Raw genomic sequence first — 24,377 nt, 5'->3', positions numbered from 1 at the left:
GGCATACCAGATTACACTCTCATCATTGGTATGTGAGAGAATTCCTGTTGCTCCATGTCCATGTCAGCACTTAGCATTGTCTGTATTTTTCATTTTAAGTCCTGCTGGTTGGTGCATAGTTACAAAAATGAGTTTTAAGAACCATGTTAGGAATTCTCAGGTACCATAAAGAGGTAAAGGGATTGGGATTACAGAGGAGGGAGAGAGTGCTTCATTTGTGGGGGTGTGATACCAGGGAATATTTATGGAGGTGTGAGCATTTTGCTGGGTTTTGTAGGAAAAAGATAGTGACCATATGTTACCTGGGACCACTTAGATTCTAATATTCTGTCTGGTTATGCTTATAAATTGTGAACCATTATTTCTGTGTCTGGACTCTACTTCCAGACTATCCAGAAGCAGCATCCAGATATCCCTTCTCAGTTGCTGTGCCCTTCTCATTTCTCTTCCCATTTTTTCCCCAGAAAGTTTGGTCACAGGAGATTTTAGGCTGTAGAGATGGAGAGAGGACATTCTGTATGACGGGAACATCTTGAATAGAAACACATGAATGACTAAATTGAGTGGCATTCCTATTCCTGCTTATGATCTGGGGGTGGGGAGGATGTGTCTCATACTTTAAGGGTGGGTGATGCCTTCTCATAGCCTTCTGGAGCAGGTGGAAAAGGTCTGCTGTTCCCAAGCCGATTTGTATTTAAACTGGATAGAAGGTAAGAATGACTCTTTGCCCATAATTACATCATTTCAGGGAATAAATTAATCCAGTGAACAGTCATACTTGAATTATGTTGAGAGTTTGTCTTCTCTTAAAAGAAAGGGGAGGGGGTGAGAGGGGAATGCCAAAACCTCAAGAGCTTAGTCTCTCAGAGCTCATCTATTACTTGTATATTTGCTCAGGGAAAAATTGCCATTTCTTTGTCAGCTTTTATCTTGCTGGTTGGACCCTAGCTGGGTGTGTTTTTTCTGTACTTTTACCAAATCACTTTGAAGGCTGGCGTGAACATTGATCATTTCTTAGAGCCTTTCCTCTTTGTTCTGTCAGTAAATATTAGAAAATGGACCTTAAATTACCTGGTTGGTGGTAATAGGTGGCCCTGCCTGCTCCCAGAGTGCAGTACTTCCATGTTAAACATTAGTCTGGTCCCGATCCTATGTCACTTCCTGGGGTATTTGTCTGGAGAGACTGGGGATGTTAGAGCTGCCACTGGAGAGACATTTACCAGAGGGTATTTCGGCTTTCTGTCAAGGAGACTAGTTGAGTACCTAAAAATCTGAACCTAGGTTCTACACCCAAGTCTGTGTTTCATATTAATTGCTGCCATGTGTTGGGTACCCACTGTGTTGAGAATACTATGCTTTGTACCATGTGTTCATACTAACAGGGCTGATGTTTATTGAAAGTTTCTATATGCTAAACTGTGTGTTTGTATATATACAGATGTTTGTAAATGATGTATTATAAAACTGAAGTTTAAATTTCTGTCATTTACATGTTACATAAATTTTATGTCATATATAAATCTGTCTATATACATATATATAAAAACATTTATTCTCACCCCATCCCTAAGAAGTGGGTTCTGTTGATCGTCATCATATAGTTGGGAAACTGAGACATTCTGAGGTTAAGACATATGCCTATAATCACACTGCTAGTAAATGGAGTTGCCAGGATTTAAACCTAACCAGTTCTTTTTAATACGGAAAATTTTAAACATACACAAAGTAGACAGAATAGGTTAATGTAGCATGATACACCCATTGCTCAGCTTCAGTTCACAATCATATTTTGTTTATACCCCTACCTGCTTCTCCTCGTCCTGTGCTTTGAAGGAAATCTCAGCTATTCTATTTTGCCCTTAAATATTTCACAGTATATTTCTAAAGGATGACTTGTTTTTGTTTTTAAAGATTTTATTTATTTACTGGATGGAGAGAGACAGCGAGAGAGAGAGAACACAAGCAGGGGAAGTGGGAAAGGGAGAAGCAGGCTTCCTGCTGAGCAGGGAACTCAATGCAGGGATTGATACCAGGACTCTGGGATCATGACCTGAACCAAAGGCAGACACTTAGTGACTGAGCCACCCAGACACCCCTAAAGGATGACTTTAAAACAACCACAGGGGCATCTGGCTGGCACAGTCAGGAGAGCATGTGACTCTTGATCTCAGGGTCGTGAGTTCCAACCCCAGGTTGGGGGTAAAGTTTATTTACAAAACAGAAAACATGAAACACAACCACAATGCCATTTTCATACCTTATAAAATTAACAGTTCCTTAATACCATCAAAATCCAGATTGTGTTCAAATTTTCAATTATCTCATAAATGTCACGATCTTATTTTTAGTTTGACTTAGGGTTCATGTAAGAGCCACACATTTTATTTTATTTTTTATTTTATTTTATTTTTTTTTAAAGATTTTATTTATTTATTTGACAGAGAGAGATTACAAGTAGGCAGAGAGGCAGGCAGAGAGAGAGAGGAGGAAGCAGGCTCCCTGCTGAGCAGATATCCCGATGCGGGACTCGATCCCAGGACCCTGAGATCATGACCTGAGCCGAAGGCAGCGGCTTAACCCACTGAGCCACCCAGGCGCCCCAGATCCACACATTTTAAATGGTGGTTACATATCTTAAGTCTCTTAATTCATAATTTCACTTCTGTTACCTTTATTTGTTGAAGTAACTGGGTTTTTCTTGTAGAGTTTTCTGTGTTCTGCATTTCCTGTAAATTGATGGTTGTATCTAGGGGGCAGTCTTAATCTTAATGTCTTAATCTTCATGGCAACTCTACAAAAAAATAGGTATTCTTATTTTGCAGATGAGAAAACAGACTGAGAAAGATCGAGTTGGGTGACTTGCCCATTGCCCACATCCAAGCTACCTTGGATGTGAACACAGACCTTCTTACCTCCAAAGCCTGTGTTCTTTGCTTTTTTACCACTCACCCAATCTTTGAGCTTGGTCAAATCACTTTAAGTTCTCTGGGCCTTAATTTCTTTCTTTGATATGTATACTGAGAGCTTCCACAGCACTGGTGGTTTATATATCTATGACCATTTGAGTGCCTACCATGTGATGATGGCATGCTACTAGCTGCTGAGGGTGATGCTCAGATGAATAAGACTGTCTTCAGTGAGCAGATAGCTAGGGACTGTAGGACCATACCCTGTTTCAGACATGGAGCCTGTTTTGGCCATGGTGAGGCTATAGGAGCTTCCTAACTAGCCTCCCTGCATCCTTTCTTGCCCTCTTCCATGCCATGCTCTCCTCCCTGCTGCCAGGTGCCTTTTTCTAAAAACCATTTTTGTTGTGTTCTCCCCTGTTCATAAATCAAGTTTGAGAGACTTAGTAAATAAGAAACAAAGTTTTTCCAGCAATAAACCTTCCCTCCTTGGATTGAGTTACTGTTTCAAGGGAAGCTAGTCTTTTTTTCTTTTCTGTTTGGCATAGGTGTTACTGCTTTTATGGGAATGCTGAGGAAATCTGGAGGTGATAGAATAATGCTGGAGTAAAGCACGGGAATGCCGTCTTGATTCAGGGGAGAGCATACATTTAGCATTGTACTCTTCACACCAAGGATGTTTGACCCTAATGGGGGCAGTGTGCTCTTTTCCAAAGAAAAGGAACTTGGAGTTGTGGAAATCAGGGACAACAGTTTTTTTTTTTTTTTTTTTTTTTAAGATTTTATTTATGTATCAGAGAGAGAGAGAGGGAGAGAGAGCGAGCACAGGCAGACAGAATGGCAGGCAGAGGCAGAGGGAGAAGCAGGCTCCCTGCCGAGCAAGGAGCCCGATGTGGGACTCGATCCCAGAACGCTGGGATCATGACTTGAGCCAAAGGCAGCTGCTTAACCAACTGAGCCACCCAGGCGTCCCAGGGACAAGAGTTTTTAAAGATACCTCTTTGAGGGGAACTAAGCTGCTGAGCCTTCATTTTACTGGCTAGCCAAGCCATTAAAGTGAATATGGTATATAGGAGTGAATGTGGTATATAGAGCAGTGGTTTGAGTCTGTAGTAATTTGGGCGGCAGATAGTCGGCGCTGGGTCCAGACTGACATAACAGCTGTAAGTAGTAAAGTCAAAAGTCCAGAGAAGTAAGGTTCATGGTGTTTGTATCCTTCGAGTGCCTTGCATGTAATAGGTACCTAATATCTTTAAATCTTTATTTAAAAAAAATTTTTGGCAGTTGATTAAGCCAAAGGCTGTGGAATCATGGGTTCTAAAGCTCAGAAGCCAAGTGGTCTAGGACCCTGGATAGCTCCTTGGAAAAGCAGTGTTCCTCTGACAAATGTTAGGCATCCTTAGGGGACTCCTAAATCTTTCCTGTTCAGAACTAGTCAGAGGATCTTTTTTTAAAAAATATTTTATTTATTTATTTAACCGAGATCACAAGCAGGCATAGAGGCAGGCAGAGAGAGAGAGGGGGAAGTAGGCTCCCCTCTGAGCAGAGAATCCGATGCAGGGTTCGATCCCAAAACCCTGAGATGACGACCCAAGCCAAAGGCAGAGACTTAACCCACTGAGCCACCGAGGTGCCCCTAGTCAGAGAACCTTATCCTCTAGATCAGGGATTGCAAACTGACAGCCCCTTGGGGTGTTTCTGGCCTGCATACATATTTTGTTTGACTTGACCAGTGTTTTTATGTTTTGTTTTGAATTGGACCCCAGCCTGGGGATATTCGGTAGAGATAACTTGTATGAGATCAGAGATCCTGGTGTGGGCTATGAGGGTGACTGATTCCTCCTGAAGAGGGAGGAGGATTTTTTGAGGAAGTATCGGGCTGGAACAGTTTTCCTATTCACAGAAGTGGGAATAGCACCCTGCTGTTTTATGGAAGAGTTCACTCCTTAAGCCCGCTACCAGGGACTCATTGTATTGTGACTCCTTGTGCACTGTCTTGTTCATGTTTAAGAAGCTTGTAGCTTGGCTTTTTTTGGTTTTTGGCTCAAGGATGTGATTTCTCATCTTTGGGTAAGTCTGCATTACCAGCTTAGTTTGGCAAAAATGCTTTTGTTAAAGAGTTAGGTTCTTTCTGTTTATTTCACATTCTATCTTCTTATTGGCTGGCATATTTACTTATTTTTATTTAAAGATTTTATTTATTTATTTGACAAACAGAGATTACAGGTAGGCAGAGCAGCAAGCAGAGAGAGAGGGAGAAGCAGGCTCCCTGCTGAGCAGAGAGCCTGATGCAGGGCTTGCCCCCAGGACCCTGAGATCATGACCTGAGTTGAAGGCAGAGGCTTAACCCACTGAGCCATCCGGGCGCCCCTTGGCTTGGCTTCTTTAGATAGGGCATATTTGTTCTCAAGTTTGTCAAAGCCCTCACCATTTCCTTTTGTTTCTGCGATACCCAAGTCCAGTGCCAATTGCCATTTACCACCAGACTAGAACTTTTTTCTTCAAAACTCTCGGTCAGCTGTGCTTATTTTTGCTACCTGCTTGGTCCTTTTGGGCCAACCCCACTCTAAATGGAACTCTGTAGTATTGGAGGGATTTTGCCCAGTTACCATGCTTCTTAGTCCCCTGGGACTAGATGAATTATCTTCATTTTATTAGAAACTTTGGTATCCCTACTGGCTAGTAAGTCTGTCTCTTGGCTTGGCTTAGGATTTCATAAGGACAACAAACTAGTCAAGGCTCGGTGAACCGTGTCCTTGTAAAATTAGCATTTTTTTTGCAATCTCTAAAACTCAGAAGTTTGTGTGGCAGAGGTGGCGGGGGTATGGAAGCTGGGTCCCTGTGCCTCATGAAAGAAACCATGACCTCTAATACAGAATTGGTTTTACTTAGGAATTAGCCCCTGGTCTTTCTCCCACCTAGCTGTAATGAGCAGCAGCTCCTGTGTGTTGAAAGTAGGTGACTTTTTCTGAGTGACTTCTTGTTGCCTGTTCCCTTTGGCTTCTTGCAGTTACTGGAACATCATCTTGTATGTGGAGCACCATGGTAATTTCCATGACAACTGGTCATGATTTCCCAGATAAAGGGAGGAAGCTAATAAGTGTTAGGAACTCAAAAAGGATATTGGGCTAAGTTCTTGTGATGCTAGTAGAATTTTGAGAGCTGGAAAGGACTTTTCAGCAGCAAAGTCTTAATTAAACCTTTTCCTTTTTATAGACAGGTCCCTGTTTGAGATCCTTAGCTTAGTGTTCCTTTGTGCTCCCTACTCTATGGCTTTTTTCCATTGTATCCTACTGGGCCATGAGCTCCACAAAGACGAGAACCATGCCTGTCTTGTTAATTACTGTTTTCCTGGTCCTTACCATAGGACCTAAGTATGTTTTGAGTGAGTAGATAAACTATGTTGGAGTTTCTCAAAATGGGACACATGGGTGCATATTGGGTGATACATGAAATCATGGGATAAAACATATCTTCCTGAAGTATCAATGTACTCAAATTTTTTGAAGGTGAATTAGTGTAAATATAATTGGTAATTGAAAAGTTTACTCATTAAGGGCCGCCTGGGTGGCTCAGTGGGTTGAGCCGCTGCCTTCGGCTCGGGTCATGATCTCGGGGTCCTGGGATCGAGTCCCGCATCCGGCTCTCTGCTCAGCAGGGAGCCTGCTTCCTCCTCTCTCTCTCTGCCTGCCTCTCTGCCTACTTGTGATCTCTCTCTGTCAAATAAATAAATAAAATCTTTAAAAAAAAAAAAAAGAAAAGTTTACTCATTAAATCATGTTGGTATGGATTTTTTTTTTTTTTTTTTTTAAGATGAGAAGGCATTAGATAAATTATAGGATTACAGTAGGCTCTTTGACTTTTACCCCACGGGGTCTAGGGTTGCCACAACTCTGATTTTTTTTTAATTTATTAATTTATTTTAGAGAAAGAGCACACACAACATGGGGAGGGATGGACGGAGGACGAGAAATCTCCAGCAGACTCCTTGCTGATCGAGGAGCCTGATGCTGGGAGCCCAATATCACAACCTGAGCCGAGACCCAGAGTCAGATGCTCAACCAACTGAGACACCCAGGTGCCCTAAGAACTCTGATATTGTTGAGAAGCAAGAAAACTAACTTTTTAAAAACATGAGATCTGGGGTGCCTGGGTGGCTCAGTGGGTTAAAGCCTTTCCCTTTGGCTCAGGTCATGATCCCAGGGTCCTGGGATCAAGCCTCGCATTGGGCTTCCTGCTCAGCAGCAAGGCTGCTTCCCCCTTTTCTCTCTCTGCCTCCCTTGCCTAGTTGTGATCTCTGTCTGTCATAGAAATAAGTAAAATCTTAACAAAAAAAAAAAAACCCAAAAACCAAAAACACAAGATCTGATTGGAATGTTAGCAATTAATTGAAAGGTTTTTTAAACAAATTTATGTTGGTCAGACAAAACACATCTTGGGCCTGAGCATCTGTTTGTGACCTAGAAGATAAACAGGTCTGAGCAAGGAACTAGACTTTGGACAGGGCCAAGTGGATGATAGTGTCAGGGACAGCTGCCATTCTGGGTTTGACTTCTCCTTGGCTTCATACTGGTCATAGCTTAGAGTGGAAAGAATGAAGTTATGACTTGGTAGGTTAGGAAAATTCCATATTGTATATCACCCTCTGTGGGAAACACATTCTGTAAATTCATAGGCTATCTTAACCCCTAAGAGAGCTTCACCTTTATTACCCTTGTTTTGCGGATGAAATTGAGGTCCAGGGAAGGAAGCAGAACTTTCCTGAGGTCTTGGGCAGGCCCTGTGTCGAACTCCAGACCTTTATTTGGTGTTTCTGCCTCACACACTTTCAGGGCATGCAAGGTGTTTTGGCTATTTTAGGGTGGTTAGTAGAGCTGGGGCAAACTCCGTTTCTTGGCATAACTCTGTCATTTTGTGCAAAGGGAGGGTTGAGGTGGCGGTTAGTAATGTGTTCAGTCTTAGCGCAAAGGGTCTATTTCTGTCACTAGCATCAGATTGACCTTATTTTTTCTACCTAGAAAGATATACAGGACAGCTCAGCAACAAGAAACCTCAGTGCCAAGATCTTTCTCTCCTCGTGCTTTCCTGCTTCTTCTGTTTCCTCTCCTCCAGCTGCTTTCTCCTTGACCCTACTGCCCTACTTTGTGCATCGCTCCCCCTCCCCTCCGCCAACTCCTAATCCCCACCCTTTTATTCCTTGTTTTTCTGACTATTGCTTGCCCTTCTCCTCCATGGGAAATTCTTATAATGCCTCTGTAATAGGCAGAGCCTGGGATTGGACCTGTTTGCAGGGTTTTTGAGGGGACTTGCTCTAAAGTAGGGCAACTAAATAAAGGAGATTAAACATTTTAAAACTGTCCCCATTCTCCACCTCACCCCAGGTTGGAAAGGATAAAATCTCAACTCTGGGTTTGGCTGCAAGGCTCATACAGTCTCATGTCACCTTACTATGCTGCCTTTTGTCAGCAGCATGGTAACACCCACTGTTCCCCTGTCTTCCTGCTCAGTTCAGAATGACTTTGTTGTTTGACTGTTCTCTGAGTAGAAAGCTCTCAGCTCCCTGCCCCCTTAATCAGACAAGCTGCTGTTCATTTTTTCAAAGCATTTCAACTGCCATCTTCTCAATGAAGCTTTCCATGGTCATTCCATAAGCAAGAGTTCTTTACACTTTGCTTCTGCTTCTGTAGTTGTACTCTGCTGTTGTATCACACCCAAATCTGCTCTCATTCATGAAATTAAGATCTTATGGGCCAGGGAACAGTATACTACTTATCTTTTTCCTTTGTGTCTTTGTAATAGTCCTGGCATAAATAGTACTTGGGAGAATGAATAACAGAAACGTATGTGTACTGATACCTTGGTGTAAAGTTGAATGTTAAATGCTACAGGTCAAATATGACAAATTGCTGTGGAAGTTTATGGGACTTCTTGAGAGCTAACTTCTAACTGGGAGAAATCTTGGAAGCTTCTAAAAGCTGGTAGCCTTTGAAAATGTCCTTGGAGATTTAGAAGTTGAAAAGCTTGGCAAAGATGGTGGGAAGAACATTCCAGATGGAGGCAGTGGTTGGACTAAAAACAATGAGGAAGTATAGAGATGAGGCCTCACCACCTACACCACCCATCCCTTTAGCCAGAATTCCTGCTAGAGTGTGTGCTGTTTCTAGGCCAGCCTAAAGGAAATTGTCTTTTCCTGTCTTTTCTACCTTTTTTCTTTCTTCTTTCCTTCTCTTCTTCCTATCTCTTACAACCTGCTTGGCTTTTAATTTTTTTTCCCTCCCAACCTTTCCCCTTTCTTTCATCTTCTCATGTTTCCAGTCCTCCTCCATTTAAAAAAATTTTCATTTTCTTTACTTTTTACTTTTCTCTACCTACTTTATTCTTTCTTGCCTTCTTTCCCAAGTTACCCAGGAAATCCAGTCCTTTGGGTTGAGATGTGAATCAGCTATACAATATTTAACTTTAAATAAACACCTCCCCTTGTGAAGCTGAAAAATAATCGTGGCATAATTGCTTCTTATGTGTCTGTTGTGTTTTATTGGCATTGACTTTATTTAACCTCCCACGATGCTGGGGGTGTTGTTATCATTTTTCTTTTTTTTAGTAGCTGTCATAATGTCATTTTTAATGAGAAATTTCTGCAGACAGGCCTGCCCTTGAGTGGTATGAGCCTTCAGGCAAAGCTGGGGCTGGATGAGTCAGAGATGCTCATGGATCTGTTTTCTCATGCATCAAGTGTCTAGGCCACACATACTCCCTCTCCTGTCCCTACAAGTTCATATGCTTTGCAATACATAGACACAAAATTGAGTCACAAAGGTGCAGACATTGCTTCTCTCCCTTACATTTTCAAGTTACCTACTCCCTCCTCTTGCCATGTACCCACACATTTATCCTCCAATACCCCCATCCCACTGTTTCCTAACTATTCAGAATTGTATGTGTTCCGGAGGTATCTGCAAGCTTCACAGACACCAACCACAGTTTCCTTACATACCCACACAAGTCCTTCCCTATACACAGACACCTCTCCCGATGCTCTGTGTCTCACACTAATACCACACCATCTCCCGCTATTCTTTACATAGCCCCTCCTTGGGTATTTCTAATCTTCATCATAAGAGACATTTTAGTTTTGAAATGTCTTTGCTGACAGCCACACTAGTGGACTATTAGAAGTCTGAACCATTTATGACAGATACTTCTGAAGCCCTTAGAATAACCTTGTTACGTTTGGGGTGAGGGAAGGCTGGGACGGACAATAGAGGGTTACTTCTAAATGGCACTATTATGACCCAAGGTAGATTTGAACCTAGGTGCAAACTGGTCCTGTGATTTCAGGGTTCACTTTTATTGGAACATGATCATATAACTTAGGAAAAGAGAGCCACTGCATATGTTCCGTATCACGTTCTCTGGGGCAGGACCCAGATAACTATATTTTTAACAAGTTCCCAGAGTCTTTTGTTGTGTAACCAGGTTGGGAAGCAGTTATCAAGAAGAAAGAAATGAGTAACATGTGCATTATCTTTTTTGAACCACTTTGGACAAATTATCTTTTCTGGACTTCTGCCTTCTCCCCTGTAATGTAACAAAGCTCCTGCTCATAAAGGACTGACCCACTCTTCCTTCCTTTCTTTCTTTAAGTAAATCCTAAATGTGGCTTTTTTTTTTATTATTTTTTTTAGATTTTATTTATTTTTTATTTATAGATTTTATTTTATTTATAGATTTTATTTATTTTTTAGATTTTATTATTTATTTATTTATTTTTTAGATTTTATTTATTTGACAGAGTGCACAAGCAGGGGGATTGGCAGATGGAGGGGAAGGGAGAAGCAGGCTCCCCACTGAGCAGGGAGCCTGATGTGGGGCTCAGTTCCAGAACCCTGGGATCAGGATCTGAACTGAAGGCAGTCACTTAGCCGACTGAGCCATCCACGTGTCCCAATGACACTTTCATCTCTTAAAATTTTATGCTGCTTTTCGATGAATTCACTCTGGTATCCTTTTCTACCAAAGAAGTGGTGGCTCTCTGGGTCTACCCTGGGCAGAGCATTTCAGGCTTTGGCCAGAGACCAGCAGAGGCAGCCTAGGCCCTGACCTTCTGTTAGAACCAGTGACACAAGTCCTGATTAGAAATGGATCAATAATGGGCCTGCAGCCAGGCCAGGGGAATCCTGGGAGGAGGTTAGAGTGCTCCTAGCTAGGGAGAATCTGATTACCATGAAATGGCTTTGGTTACACTTGTCAGCACAATTCTGGTGTAGCCTTCTTCCCTGGGACCAGCAGGCAGGGCTGCCCCAGCAGAGAAATGGTTAACTTTTATCCCCCTTTGGTATGTTTTCCCCACCTCTGTAAACTTAAACATAATATGCTACATAGTATAGCTGCCCTCTTCAGATGGAAAAATCGTTTATTGAATACCTACTGAGTGTTAAATACTGGTTTAAAGCCCATTTGTATGTTTATTTCTCCTGCTGTAACAACCTACAGGGATAGGTTTGAAAAGGAATCTGCAGCTCAGAGAAGTGAAATGACTTGGCTGTCCTGTGTCACATAGCGTGTTCTGTATTGTACTACATTCGATTTCTGAGCATTTGCAGCACTGATTCCAAGCTGATGAAGTGTTTTCTACCAGGGCGATCCCTTACCTTTCTCCAGATTGAACTGGAGCTCAGGCTCTCTCCCTGGAGCCCTTCAAAGACTGGAGGAAATTCTTTAAAATCATTGATGAAGAGGGTGGGGGGAGATTCTCTGCTTGGTTTTGCTTTCTCATCTCCTTTCCAAGGTCCCTAAGGAATGAGCAGGCTGTAATGGGAGAGATCAATCATCATTTGGGATCAATGGGAGGACTTCTCCTCCTGCATGGAGTGTAGAGTCAGGTTTCTGAACTGGCCCTGTGCAAGGAGGGGCATGGGACTCATGACTGGGTGTTTGTAGGGATTGTAGTACCTGAGGGCATAACGTGCTCAGCTACCAGTTTTGGTTAGACCAAATTGCCCCTGTAGTTGGTCATTCAACAAGTATTTATTGAGAGGTACCTGAGTAGCTCAGTGGATCAAGCCTCTGCATTTGTCTCAGGTCATGATCCCAGGGTTCTGGGATCGAGCCCCACATCAGGCTCTCTGCTCAGCAAGAAGCCTGCTCACCACCCCCCTTTTACCTCTCTTGCCTACTTGTGATCTCTATCTGTCAAATAAAATCTTCAAAACAAAATAAGTACTTATGGAGGCTCTCTGCTCAGCAGGAAGCCTGCTCACCCCCCCCCCCGCCCCCTCTGCTTCTCTTGCCTACTTGTGATCTCTGTCTGTCAAATAAATAAAATCTTCAAAACAAAATAAGTACTTATGGAGTATTTCAAATGTGTCAGGGCTTGTGCTAGTGCTAAGAATTCCCATATGAAGACCCAGTTCCTGCCATGAAAAGACCTTATGATCTAGCATCAGAGTCAAACAGGAAACAACCACAGTATTCTTTGTATGCCTTAATGGAGGCATGCGCAAGGGATCCTGGGTTTACAGGCATGAAGGTGGGCTTTCCTGGGGAAGAGAAGTTTGATTTGTGCTTTGAAGGAAGAGGGAGCGTTGAGGCAGGCAAGGCAAGGAGGGTCACTCTAGACTAGGGAATTAGTACAGAGAAACCCATAAAAATGTGACCAGGAGCTCCTGACAGAGGGATTGTCATTAATGCCCTCCTTAACATGTAGCAAATCAGATTGTCAGTCCTAAGCCCTTGCCCCTTGCCATACTTGGGGCTGTAATAGGAGCTATTGAGTGGCAATAATACAGGAACAGGAGGTGGGGAGAGGGAGGTAGATTTATCAGCAGATACTGACTGAGAGTTTCAGGGAGAGAACTAAGGAAGAAGACTCAAGAGCAGCAGTCCTCTGTCCTCTGGGCCAAGCCTACAGAGGTGTGTGCTGGGGTTCTAGGCAGTGGTTTGAAAGCTCATCTGGCCCAGGCACATGGCTTTGCTTCTCCCATGGCAGTATCCTTTGCTCCACTCAGCCTGCCCCTCCTTTCTATGTTCTTTCAAAAAAAGGAAATTAATGGAATCTGTTCAAAATACCCCTGAAATGAAATTACATTTTTAACTCTAATTACCCTAATTAAAATTTGACAGCCGTAATCCTGGAATGGCAGATATGCTAAGTACCCCATGCCTGTGACAAGCTCACTTACCCAGATGGAATGTTGTTGTGTTCTGGGCCTAGGAGAAAAATTCTTCTGTGTGTTTGTTTCATTTTTTTCCCATCAGCAGTTTAGTGTTTGGCCTCATAGCTTCCCCGGGCTAGGATAGCCATACTCGTGGGCTATAGGCTTGCCCAGGACCTTTAACACTCCATAGAGATCCCTTTGCAGAGGTGATGCTCCTGATGATTCTTAGCACATACTTTTGAGTTTCCTCTTCATTTGAGGTTGGACTGCATGCCCTGAGCCTTTCCCTGGGTGAAATCCCCACCTTCAGGGACCAGGGATCTGTGCTTGTTAGAAGGCTGTCTGCTGATCTAGGGCTAAATATGGGTCTGGGATCAGTTTATGGCTGATATTAAGAATACAGTTTGAGGTCAGGGATAGAGGTTTGAAAAGATCCCCTCTTTCACATATTTCAGCAAAGGCTAGAACCACCTAGCAAAATGCTTGGTCTTAACCAATTACTTGGCCAGTCCCGAGGAACACAAAAGGAGCGGGGGCAGCTCTTGAAGGCTCTGTTGATGCTGGGAGTCATTTCATGGTTCTGTTAGAAACAAAGTTCCCCATGTTTTAGTGATCTCCTTTTAGCTTAGAAGCCAAACCTGTTCAGTTAGTGGACACTGGTTGCTATGTTAGGTACTACAAGGAATACAGAGTTGAATATGACACAGTGCTTGCCCCTGTGAAGCTGGCAGTTGTGGGGGAATGGAGAGGCAGTGGTGGGTGAGGGACAGCCATATACAGATGAGTAATTATGTAAGGCAAACAAGGACTTTTCACAGGTGTTGCCATTTGAACCTGTCCCTGAATAGACATTATTGGGAGAGGAATGGAGGGCATTGCAGGTGTTAGGGAATAACAAGTGAAAGGTAGGAAGTTGCCAGGTGATAGCCTGCTGTGATTGGAGAATAGTGTGCAGGGGAAGGATATGGTAGAGGGTGGGGGTAGAGTTTAAACTTTTATCTTGTAGACAAAGGGGATCCATGAGGGTATGGGGCTTTTCATTTGAGTGTGTTTGATGGATTGGGAGATGGGGTGATTAGAGACAGTAGATTGATTAGAGCAGGTATCCGCAAACTGTGGCCTGTGGGCTGAATCCGATCTACTACTTGTTTTCATAAAATTGTACTGGGGTTCAGTCATACATGTTTGTTCTCCTATGAGTGTTTTCATATTACAGTGGTAAAGTTGAATACTACAGAGACTGCTATAGCCCATAAAACCTAAAATATTTACTTTCTGGCCCTATACAGAAAAAGTTTGCTGGCCTCTGAGTTAGAAGGCAGTTACTGAAGTTCGTTAAGAGACCGGACCTGAAATGAATCGGAGGTACCAAATGAGACTTTCCAGAAGCGACAGCATGATTTAGCAGAGGACACTAGCCCTTCCTACCTCTTTATAAAGGTCAGATTTGCTGAAAATTACCATGGTCACAAAAGGACATAGGATTCCAAGTCCGATTTACTTATTAGCTTATTGCTTATTTTTAGCTTATTACTTATTCCTTATTAGCTGTGTGACCTTGGACAAATCACCTAACTTGTTGAAAGTTCCGGTGACCATGATAAATAGGACGAAGAAAAGACTCATTCAGATTCTTCCGCTTGGTGCAGAGCTCTTATTCTGCCACTTCTCTGTGCTTCTCTTCCAGTTTATAAGTCTGAGTGCCCTCTGGTAGAAAAGACAAATATCCTCAAATCTGCAACATAGTTGAGAAATTGGGGATGGGTGGGCAAGAGGGTTTTGATCACCCAGAGCAGCTGGTGTCATGGCAGAGGGGCTCATGATCTTTGAGGACTCTGTTTACCCTTTTCCTTAACTGCTCACACTTACTCTGGCCACATTGAACTTCTACCCTTCAGCTTCCAGAGCATACTAGGCCTCTGTAAAACCAAAGGCTGGATTTATTTCTCAATCACCTCTCCCAGCCAGAAGCTGCGTATGTACCACTTGACATGCCTTATGAGTTGCTCCCTGTCACTACACTGAACCCCCCCATGCCTTCCCTTTTCCTGGGACATTGTGCATCTGCCCTGTAGGATAGAAAAAAAACACTAGATGGGGAGTCTGTAGGGGTGGGTTCTGAATTTACTTCCCTTTAGCTTACTGTGTGACCTTATCCCCTTTGTCTCTGGTCCTTCTGTAGGCTCCAGTACAAATGACTTGAGCCACTTCTTGGAATTTGAGATTTCTTCTCTGAACCCTGACTTCAGAGCAGAGGCTTCCCCCACTCCCCCATGTTTGCTCCTTCCTTTCAGTCTAAAATACTAGCGTATTCCCACACTTCATCTACTTGAAATTCACTGCCTTTGACCATGAGGAGAGTAGTCCTATCTCTAGTTGTTTTTACTGGCAGGTTCCAGGAACTGGCACCCAGTCTAATTACCAGAATGGAACAGACTCTGGAGTTCAGGTCCATGTGATCCTAGAGGTTGAGCAAGGCATGGGCAGTCTACGGCAGTCTACGGCAGTCTACGGCAGTCTACAGCAGTCTACGGCAGTACAGATAAACATTTGGCCCTGGGCATCCTTATACAGTAGATCCAGGCAGTTTATGGACTTTTTCCTTATCTCACAATTCTGAGATAGGTGATGTTATCTCTGTCTTATAGACAGTGGGAACTTAGTTTTAGGGGATCATTCAGTAGACAGTGACTGACTCATTGAGTATATGGGGAAACAAATATTCCTTTTTCCCCAGTAGGGGAGAGTGATAGAGGACAGAGACAGGTAAATAGTGATGAGAGCTCTAAGAGGATGCAGAAGTGCGTTTAAGGAACAGTGCCTGAGGATATGCAGTTTAGGTCACAGAGTCAGAGCTCAAACCCAGGCCTATCTGCATGCTGTTTTCTACTGTACCAATGTCCCTTCCCTGCTGAAGGGTGGGGAGGGCAGCAGACTCGAGTGCAAGTTCACGTTCCTAGGTAATCTCTGGAGAATGACCACTGATGAGGAAATCTGGCCTTGGATTCCGAGCTAGGCTTTAGTCCTTGGAGGGCCCGAGTTGCTAGGCAGGTGACTAAGGTAGGGGTTATCACGTGGACTTAGGCACATTTATAGAATGGGCACATGACTTTGTGACCTCTAGAAGGTGAAGTCTGGTGGTCAGTACTGGCCGTATCCTGGAATACCACGGGGAGCCCACCTTTAACTCTGTGGTAGCAAATGAGGAGGAAGCGTTGATATCCAGGCCCCGTAGGTAGGGAATGGTGGTTGCAGCTAAGACTGATTTAAATATTTCCTGCTTAGAGTCAGAGTTAGTTCACGGACTGGATTGGAGTTGCTGATTCCTACCTGAAATCATAGAGCTAGGATAGACACTGAGAGGGAAAGGAAAGAGGTTTTAGAGACTGACAGCAGCTGGTCTTCAGGCTAAAAAAATAACCCTTGTTAGTTTCTGCACATTATTCCAGCTTAAAAACTTGATCCATTTTCTTCTCAGTGCAGCCGTTGTAAATGCTGGCTGCTTTTCCCAGAGACCCTGTCTTCTTTTATTCTGACTGTGGCTATCCAGGCAGGCTGTGGCTAGCACTAGGCTGTAACATCCTTTACTCCTGCTGCTTCACCTAAGGTCCTCTTCTTTGAAGCTCCCAATAGTGCTAGATTCAGTTTCTTCATCTGTGACATATGAGGATTGGTCTGGCAGACTGAGGTCCAAGTGTACTATCCTCAGGACCTCCTTTAGTCATCAGAACTGAAGTTCATTTTTAAGGCTGACTCTGGATCCCATCCTGTAGTCTTCATGTAACGGAAATGAATCCCAGTCTTTTTTTTTTTTTTTGCCTGACCATCAACTTGTGATTTTAATTTTGAGGTAACATTGGCATTATCTCTCCATCCTGCCTTTCCATCCCAGAACTGAGATTCTTGGGGCTGAGTCCATATCTACAGAACATTTTGTTGCTTTTTAAGAACCTATTCAAAACCATTATGTGTGCCTCAGTTGGTTAGGCATCTGACTCTTGATTTCTGCTCAGGTCATCATGTCATGGTTGGAGATTGAGCCCTGTGTCTGGTTCTGCTCTGGGCATGACCCCACACTGGCTTTGGAACCTGCTTAAGATTATTTCTCTTTCTCTCCCTGTGCTCCTTTCCACCCCCCATCCCCATTATTGTGTGCCCTCTTTCTGTAAAAACAAAACACAAAGCAAAACAAAACCAGTATGTGAACTTGAAACTTGCAGTTCCTGGCTCTACACCAAGGACACCTCCAAAGTCATTCTGTATTGTAGGAAATCTGGATGATGTGGGAACTGTCCTCTTTGGGAGTAGGAGTCTGGCCCTTAAATTGACTTCCTTCTGTGACTTTGGACAGATCCTTTTCCCATTCTGTTCTGTCCTTTATAAAATGGTAGGGCCACTTCCAGCCAAGCCGGCGTCTACACAGTTAGGTTGCAGAGGACTGTCTGGCCCAAGCTTTGGTGTGTGGGTTACCAGTTTATAAAGCCATAGATTCTCCCTTCCAGCTAGGGAAGGGGAAGGGGAACCATCCAACTGTCTCATTAGCATGGAGAAAAGAAAACAATAATTACTGGTGCCTCCCTGGATGATTTCTGCAGGGTTGGTACTTCTACGAAAGGAGGAGGGGGAAACTGGAGACAGCTTCAGCTAAGGAAGGAGAAGTGCTATTAGCTGTTCAGAAAAGTCAGAGGCAAGAATGATTGTCCTGCACATCTGTTGTATCCTTCTGGACATTCCTCCAGGCAGCCTAGGGACTGCCTGGATTGAGTTTCATCTATTTATGGCATAAATAATGTTCTCATACATGGACATGGATTAGGCTCAAGAGCCCTAACATCACCTGTCAATAAGAAACCAGCTGCCCTTGAGGGCCTCCTTTTGTGATATGTTGGGCATCCTGACACCTGTCTTTGTTGGGGAGTAGAGGAGGGTTTTACTGAGCTATTTTGTGACCTGGCTGCATTTTTATGATGTTGTGAGTCATCTTTTTAGCCCCCATGGCAAACCACAGCCAGTTGGTTTATTATGCCTAGGCATAGGCAGCCACACAATAGAGTCAGTCACAAGATTCAAGGTCAGGTATCCTTGTGACTGGGAGGAGTCTGGTAGAACTGCCCAACTAACGGATTTGGTCAAGGCTGGGAAAAGCAGGCCTCACAAGGATTGAGGCAGTTAGTTTTGAGGCTAAGGAGGTTAGTTTTGAAACTAAGAGGTTAGAGTGCAGCTGGAAAAGAACTAACAAATAGATTGGCAAGCATGGCTCCTAGGACAAGGGCTCTTTGCTTAGTGGCCCAGTCTTATATTCTCTGCTGGATGTGGGCAGTTGTACACCCTCAAGTGCTGATCGGAGCAGAAGTGGGTCTGCAGGTGAGCCCTTTCTGATTGCGCATGGAGCTGTTAATGCTATGATTATTTTCTAGGGCTGCTCATTCTTGCCTTGGTTGCCACTTAAGAGGCCAAGAGAACCCAGCTTCTATTTTCCTTCCCCTCTCCAGAGGAAAATAACACTTCAGCAATACATTTTTCAGTCAGTCTTCCTGTAGGCCCTGGAGATTTCTTCTTCTCTAAACAGCAAGGGTTTGATAGGGACATGCTATTTAAAAAAAAAAAAAATTGTTTTACAAATGTGGAAGATGATTTCTTCTATCAAAATCTTTCCTTAGCCCCTTGAAGCACTCCTTTTTCTTGTCCCTGGCCTTTTGCTTTGTTCCCCACCCTCCCAAAAGCCTTTGATGTCCAGGACTCCGTTCTTCCCCAAATCTTCTCTTAATTCACTTCCTGCTGCCTTTCCCCTACTTACCAGCTGTAGTTTCTGGATTCTCTCTCTCTTTCTCTTTTTTTAAAAATTTCTGGTGGCATGCTCCAAAATAATGACCTGGCTCAAGGGAAAGAGTGCTTCTTTTCGGACTAACTTATGGTCATCTGGACCATAATAAAGTGCTTCCCAGAAATAGAGACAATATGCCCATCCAGGACACAGTATATACTGAGTTTTGCAAAGTTATTCATAGCACTGTATTCCCTCCCAGTATTAGGTGTTTTGATCAGGTATTTGAGTTCAGCCTGGGCTTCTTGACTGTTTGATACAGTCTTAAAATACCTTATCCAGTTTGGGAATAGTACCTCTCTCCTCTCTTACTGCAACAACCGGCTGATAGCCCCTTGGGAAGGCCTGGTAAGTCCTGTAAGTCTGGATCCTGTTGGTACACTTGGATTCCACCCTTGCCCATCTTTTCTCCAGGCATGCAAAACCAATAGTTGCTTCATCAAGTACAAAATGGGAGAATTTGGGGATGCTTGGGTGGCTCGTTTGTTAAGCTTCTGCCTTCGGCTCAGGTCATGATCTCAGGGTCCTGGGATTGAGTCCTGCATCAGGCTCCTTGCTCAGCAGGGAGCCTGCTTCTCCCTCTTCCTGCTTCTCAGTCTGCTTATGCTCTTTCCCTCTCTGACAAACAAACAAACAAACAAAATGGGAGAATTTCGTCCACTTCCTAAAACTTTATTATCGGTGCCTGTATGTAGTGGCGGGGGCTGCTTATTTTTGAGCATGAGAAAGTACAAGGTATATAGTAGAAACAATAGTCTTTGAAGTCAGATCTTGGTTCCAGTAAGTTCTGTTTCCTAGCTGTGTGGTATTAGATAAGTTATTTCTCTGAGGCTCAGTTTCTTACTAAGATAGGGATTTTAGACCTCAAAAGGTGATTAGGAATAAATAAAATTAAGGCTTTGGGCATAGGACATGATACACAATAGGTAATGGCAAATGTGCATTTCTTTTCTTTTTCCTCTTAGGCCTTTTTATTGCTTTTAATTCATCCTTTTGTGGTACTTAAATGGAATAACAATACCTATCATTGAGCCAGACTCTGAGGTATGGGCTTTCCCATGCTGTCTTATTTATTTTTTCCAATAAAACATTTATGAAGCAGAAACCTTTTTTTAAAAAAGTTATTTTATTTTATTTTTTTTTATTTGACAGAGAAAGAGAGCACAATCAGGGGGAGCAGCAGGGAGAAGGGAGAGGGAGAAGCAGGCTCCCCGCTGAGCAGAGAGCCGACGTGGGTCTCAGTTCGGACCCTGGGATCATGACCTGAGCTGAAGACAGACACTTAACCTGCTGAGCCACCCAGGTACCCCACAGCAGGAACCATTTTTAATAAATGTAGGAAACAGAGGCACAGAAGGTCAGTACCTTCCATAAGGTCACAAAGTAGTTAAGAGACAGAGCTAGGATTCAGATCCAGGTGTCTGATTCTAGAGTTTGAGCTCTTCACCACTGAATTGATTATTACTACTATTACTTTTTGTGAGCAATATGTGACTTTTAGTGGTTCTTGTTTCTCTCCACTTGGACCTGTTGGGATTTGCATGCATGTGGTTCATGAGTTGTTTTATGTCTTGGCTGGTGCCCGTCTTTTGATGGAGGTACAGATAGTGACAGTCTGCCACAGTTCTTCCTAATCCTTTCACTTAGAACAGGCCCTTCAACTGAAAGGTGGTATAGCCCTTTTTCTTCCGTTCTTAAGAGACCATCCCCTCCTTCCTTTACCATTCATACAAAGCCAAGTAAATTTACTGTTCTTGCCAGTGTTTTTGATCCCTCAGAAGGCCCTTCAGAAGAGTAGATGCTGGCTCCCTCATTTTACAGAGAGCAACTAAGCTCCAGGAAGGTGAAAGGATTTGTCCAAAGTCACACAGTGATTTAGAGCTGGAACTAGCTGTTAGGTTTTCTGACTCTCAGCCCATTGCTTTCTCTACTAATTTAGGGAGAAGGAGAGGTATGTGTATATAATTTGCAGATGAGACCAAAGAAGGTTAAGTTGTGTTAGGACCTCGGATATAGAGTTCTGAAGGGACCTTCATCCATGTCTTCACCTCCGTTCTTTCCATTTGAGGAACTCAGAAGAGAGGGAGTAATGCTTTCCCTTAGGGTTCAGCAAAGCTTTCATGACAGGGAGCTGTGGGGAAGCATCCAGAGGATGTCAGTTCTCCTCATTCATAAGGAAGATTGGGTTCCCAAGGCTTACTAGCCTGGAATAACTCTTGTAGAAGGAGCAGAAGAACCTGTATGTGTTCTCATCTCAGCCGGTTTTAGCCTAAAGCAGATGACAGTTGGGCTGGGGCAAGATGGTGGAAAGAACTGTGGATGGAAACTCTGAGGAGTTTCATTGTACCTCCTGCTGCTAGATTTAGTCTGGGGTTTTGGATAAGAAAGTTCCCTTCATTTGATATTTAAAAAGAGGAATTCCTACAGCTGTGCTTTAAAAAAACAAAACAAATAAATGAGTGCTTGGTTCTGGTACCAGAAAAGAAACCTTTCCCAAAGTCTGGGCCTCAGATAATTCCTTCCTTTTTGTCTCCTTCCTTACCTTCTCTGCTTTCACCCTTTTTCTCTCCCTCTCTTTTCTTTTAGCCACCCAGCTTTTCTTCTTACCCGTTTCTGTCCTCTCCTCTCCCTTAACGCCTGAAAACAAGAATGGGAAAAGGGAACCTTCAGACAACAGAATGGTAGATAATTTGTATTAAAGGGGCTGAGAGTCATAACAAGGAGCTTGAGATTTTGGACCTTCTAGACCTTCTAGACTTCAGAACAAAAGTTCATGGGGAAGGTGCTTATTCATTTATTCACTCACAATGTCTCCTAAGTATAACCTGCCAGGCTCTGTGTCAGATACTTAAGGTATTCTAGTTAATAAGACCCTAAACCTGCCAATAAAATTACAGTCATATTGGGAGGACATCAGGCAGATCTCCTCCCCTACTCTCCCATTCAAATCATTGGATTTTTTTTTTTTTTAAGCTGTATTTATTTAAGTATTCTCTATACCCAGTGTGGGGCTTGAACTCAAGTCTCACGCTCTTTTGTCTGGGCCAGCTGGGTGTCCCAAATCATTGGATTTTTTTTTTTTCCCCAAGATTTTATTTATTTATTTGACAGAGAGTGAGAGAGGGAACACAAGCAGGGGGAGTGGGAGAGGGAGAAGCAGTCTTCTGCTGAGCAGAGAGCCCGATGTGGGGCTCGATCCCAGGACCCTGGGATCTGAGCTGAAGGCAGACACTTAATGACTGAGCCACCCAGATCCCCCATTGGATTTTTAAGATAGAATGATGAAGTAAATAAGTAAACACATATAGGCTTTGGAATAAAGCAAAGCAGTCTTGGGTTCAAATTCTAGCTCTGCTACTTACTAGCTGTTTAACCTTAAATGGCACACTTAACCTTGCCCATTATTCAGTTACTTTTGATATACTACTCTGTGAAGAGTGATGGCATGCCCGTTTTATGAGGGTTATACTCATAATACCTAGTCCAGTGCTTGGTGCGTAGTAGTGGCCTGTGTCTTTCTGTCATCCTGCTTCAAGGCCTAGCTTAAGTCCTTGTCCCTGTGAAACTTGGGGAGGCCACCTCCAGTCAGCCTGATTTCTTCATTTTTATAATACATGGAATACTCTTTGAACTATTGGATCCTGCCTAATAGTAGTGTCCTTTTAAGGAAGGTCACATAGTCCCACCCTGGAATGCAAGGAATCCTAAGGATAAGAAGTGTTGTGATTCATCCCCTGTGTCATCTGTAACCCCTGACTTCGAGCTATAACCATGACCAACCAGGCCCAGGAAGTATATTTTGATTGATTGGCTAGAAGGCTTCTATAAATATGTTCAGTGTTTTTGCAGTGAAAGAGCTGTTGTTTGTTTTTTTTTTCCAAGATTTATTTATTTATTTGACAGAGAGAGCATAAGCAGGCAGAACACAGGGAGAGGAAGAGGCAGAAGCAAACTCTCTGCCAAGCAGGGAGCCTGATGCAGGACTTGATCCCAAGACGCTGGCATCATGACCTGAGCTGAAGGCAGATGCTTGACGATTGAGCCACCCAGGTCCCCCCAAAAGAAAGAACTATTAAAGACCTGGCCTGGAATCTCTCTTCCTAACTTTTCCCCACCTCCTCTTCTGTTACTGCAATGATTCTCATGAAATCTTTGTCCTCTAATCAGGATGGGGATTGTATCTCCATTTTTATAGAAATCTGAGGCTCAGATTAGAACCAAGGTCCCTTGTTAGGTGATAGATCCAGTGTAGCAGGAATGAGAACAGAAATCTTAACCAACTAGGTCTTCATTCTCTGGAACCACCAAGAATCTTCACGAGGAAGAAGGAACAGAGGAACTGGTTTTGAGGCTTTAACTGATGATGAGGCCAGAGCCAGGTATAGTCACAGTAAGTGATGATTCAAGAACATGACAGAGAGTGGTGAGAAAAAGGGTTCAGGGCAACCATAGATTTGCTAGACCTTGAAGATTAAGAAGTTTTTGAATATATACAAATGTAGACAGGCATTCTAAGTGAGAGAACAGCATGGACAAAAGGATGAGAGCTGAAAAGCCCATGATAGAGGTAAGGCATACTTGATGACCAGATGAAGTCATACTTAGCAAAGCTGAAGTGATTGGAAGCCACAGCTTTCCTTTTTCTTTTCTGAGCGTGGGATTTGGCATTGGGAATATTAGTCTGGCGGTGTGGACCCAGTGGTTAGAGAAGGAAGGGATGGGGGAGACTACTGGAAGACCAGAGAAGAGGCTACAGTAACAGTCTGTAGAAATAAGAAATATTTCTTAAGAGCCCCACATCGGGCTCTTATTCTTATTCTTGCCTTGCAGGCAAGAGCTAATGGGATCCTGAACCAAGAGGAAGTTGTCAGAGTAGAGAATAAAGAACGGTTTGGATATAGAGTTCTTAGAACAACAACAAAAAACCCATGAGGACTTCACAGTTGTGGGAATGGGGCATGAGGAAAGGAGAGATTGGAGAGCATGAACATTTGGAGTCTCAGTACTTGGAAGAATGGTTATACCGTTTGCTGAACTGTAGAGGAGAAGATGAGTTCAGTTTGTTGACATGTTGAGTTGGAGGTACTAATAGTCTATTCCGCTTACTGCCCACCTCCAAGTATCTCTGCCTTTGTCCTTTGACCCGGGCCTACAGAAATCCTTCAGTTCCCTGTATTTGCTGCTTTGCCTCCAGGCCTGGAGCCCCCCAGAGATCCCTTCACCCATGTCTTAGAACAACTGTCACTCTCTTGTCTGAAATACAATAGTGCATGTAAGATTCTTGGTACCTAGTCTATTTCAAAGGGTATGTTCAATGTTAGTGACTATTAAATGGCTGTTGTTGTGGTTATCACTTTCTGCTCACAGTAGCTAGAGATTAGAGAAGTGTCTGGAACCACCTGACTGAAGGACTCAAGAGTCCTTCATCTGGTATTCAGTAAGAAGCTGGGCTGCCAGTAAATGGAGAGGATTTCAGGCTGGGGGTAAATG

General features: G+C 43.3%; 1 protein-coding gene across 8 annotated transcripts in view; it reads left to right on the top strand.

The window, feature by feature from the left end:
- Positions 1-24,377, top strand: part of RALY (RALY heterogeneous nuclear ribonucleoprotein) — an 81,453-nt gene that overhangs the window by 9,399 nt on the left and 47,677 nt on the right. For 3 of the 8 annotated variants that reach the window (XM_044263212.1, XM_044263219.1, XM_044263218.1), the window contains one exon: positions 14,353-14,503. The exons of 3 other annotated variants lie outside the window; for them this stretch is intronic. The gene's annotated coding sequence lies outside the window, so the exon portion shown is untranslated. Of the gene's footprint in view, positions 1-14,352; positions 14,504-20,167; positions 20,191-24,377 lie in introns of those variants that run through there. 2 more of the 8 variants (XM_044263215.1, XM_044263216.1) reach the window with 2 other exon arrangements.

The sequence above is a fragment of the Neovison vison genome, chromosome 8 (genome assembly GCF_020171115.1).
Source record: "Neovison vison isolate M4711 chromosome 8, ASM_NN_V1, whole genome shotgun sequence".
Taxonomy (NCBI): Eukaryota; Metazoa; Chordata; class Mammalia; order Carnivora; family Mustelidae; genus Neogale; species Neogale vison.
The sequence above is the reverse complement of the archived record's forward strand: the minus strand, read 5'-3'. Positions and strand labels throughout refer to the sequence as shown.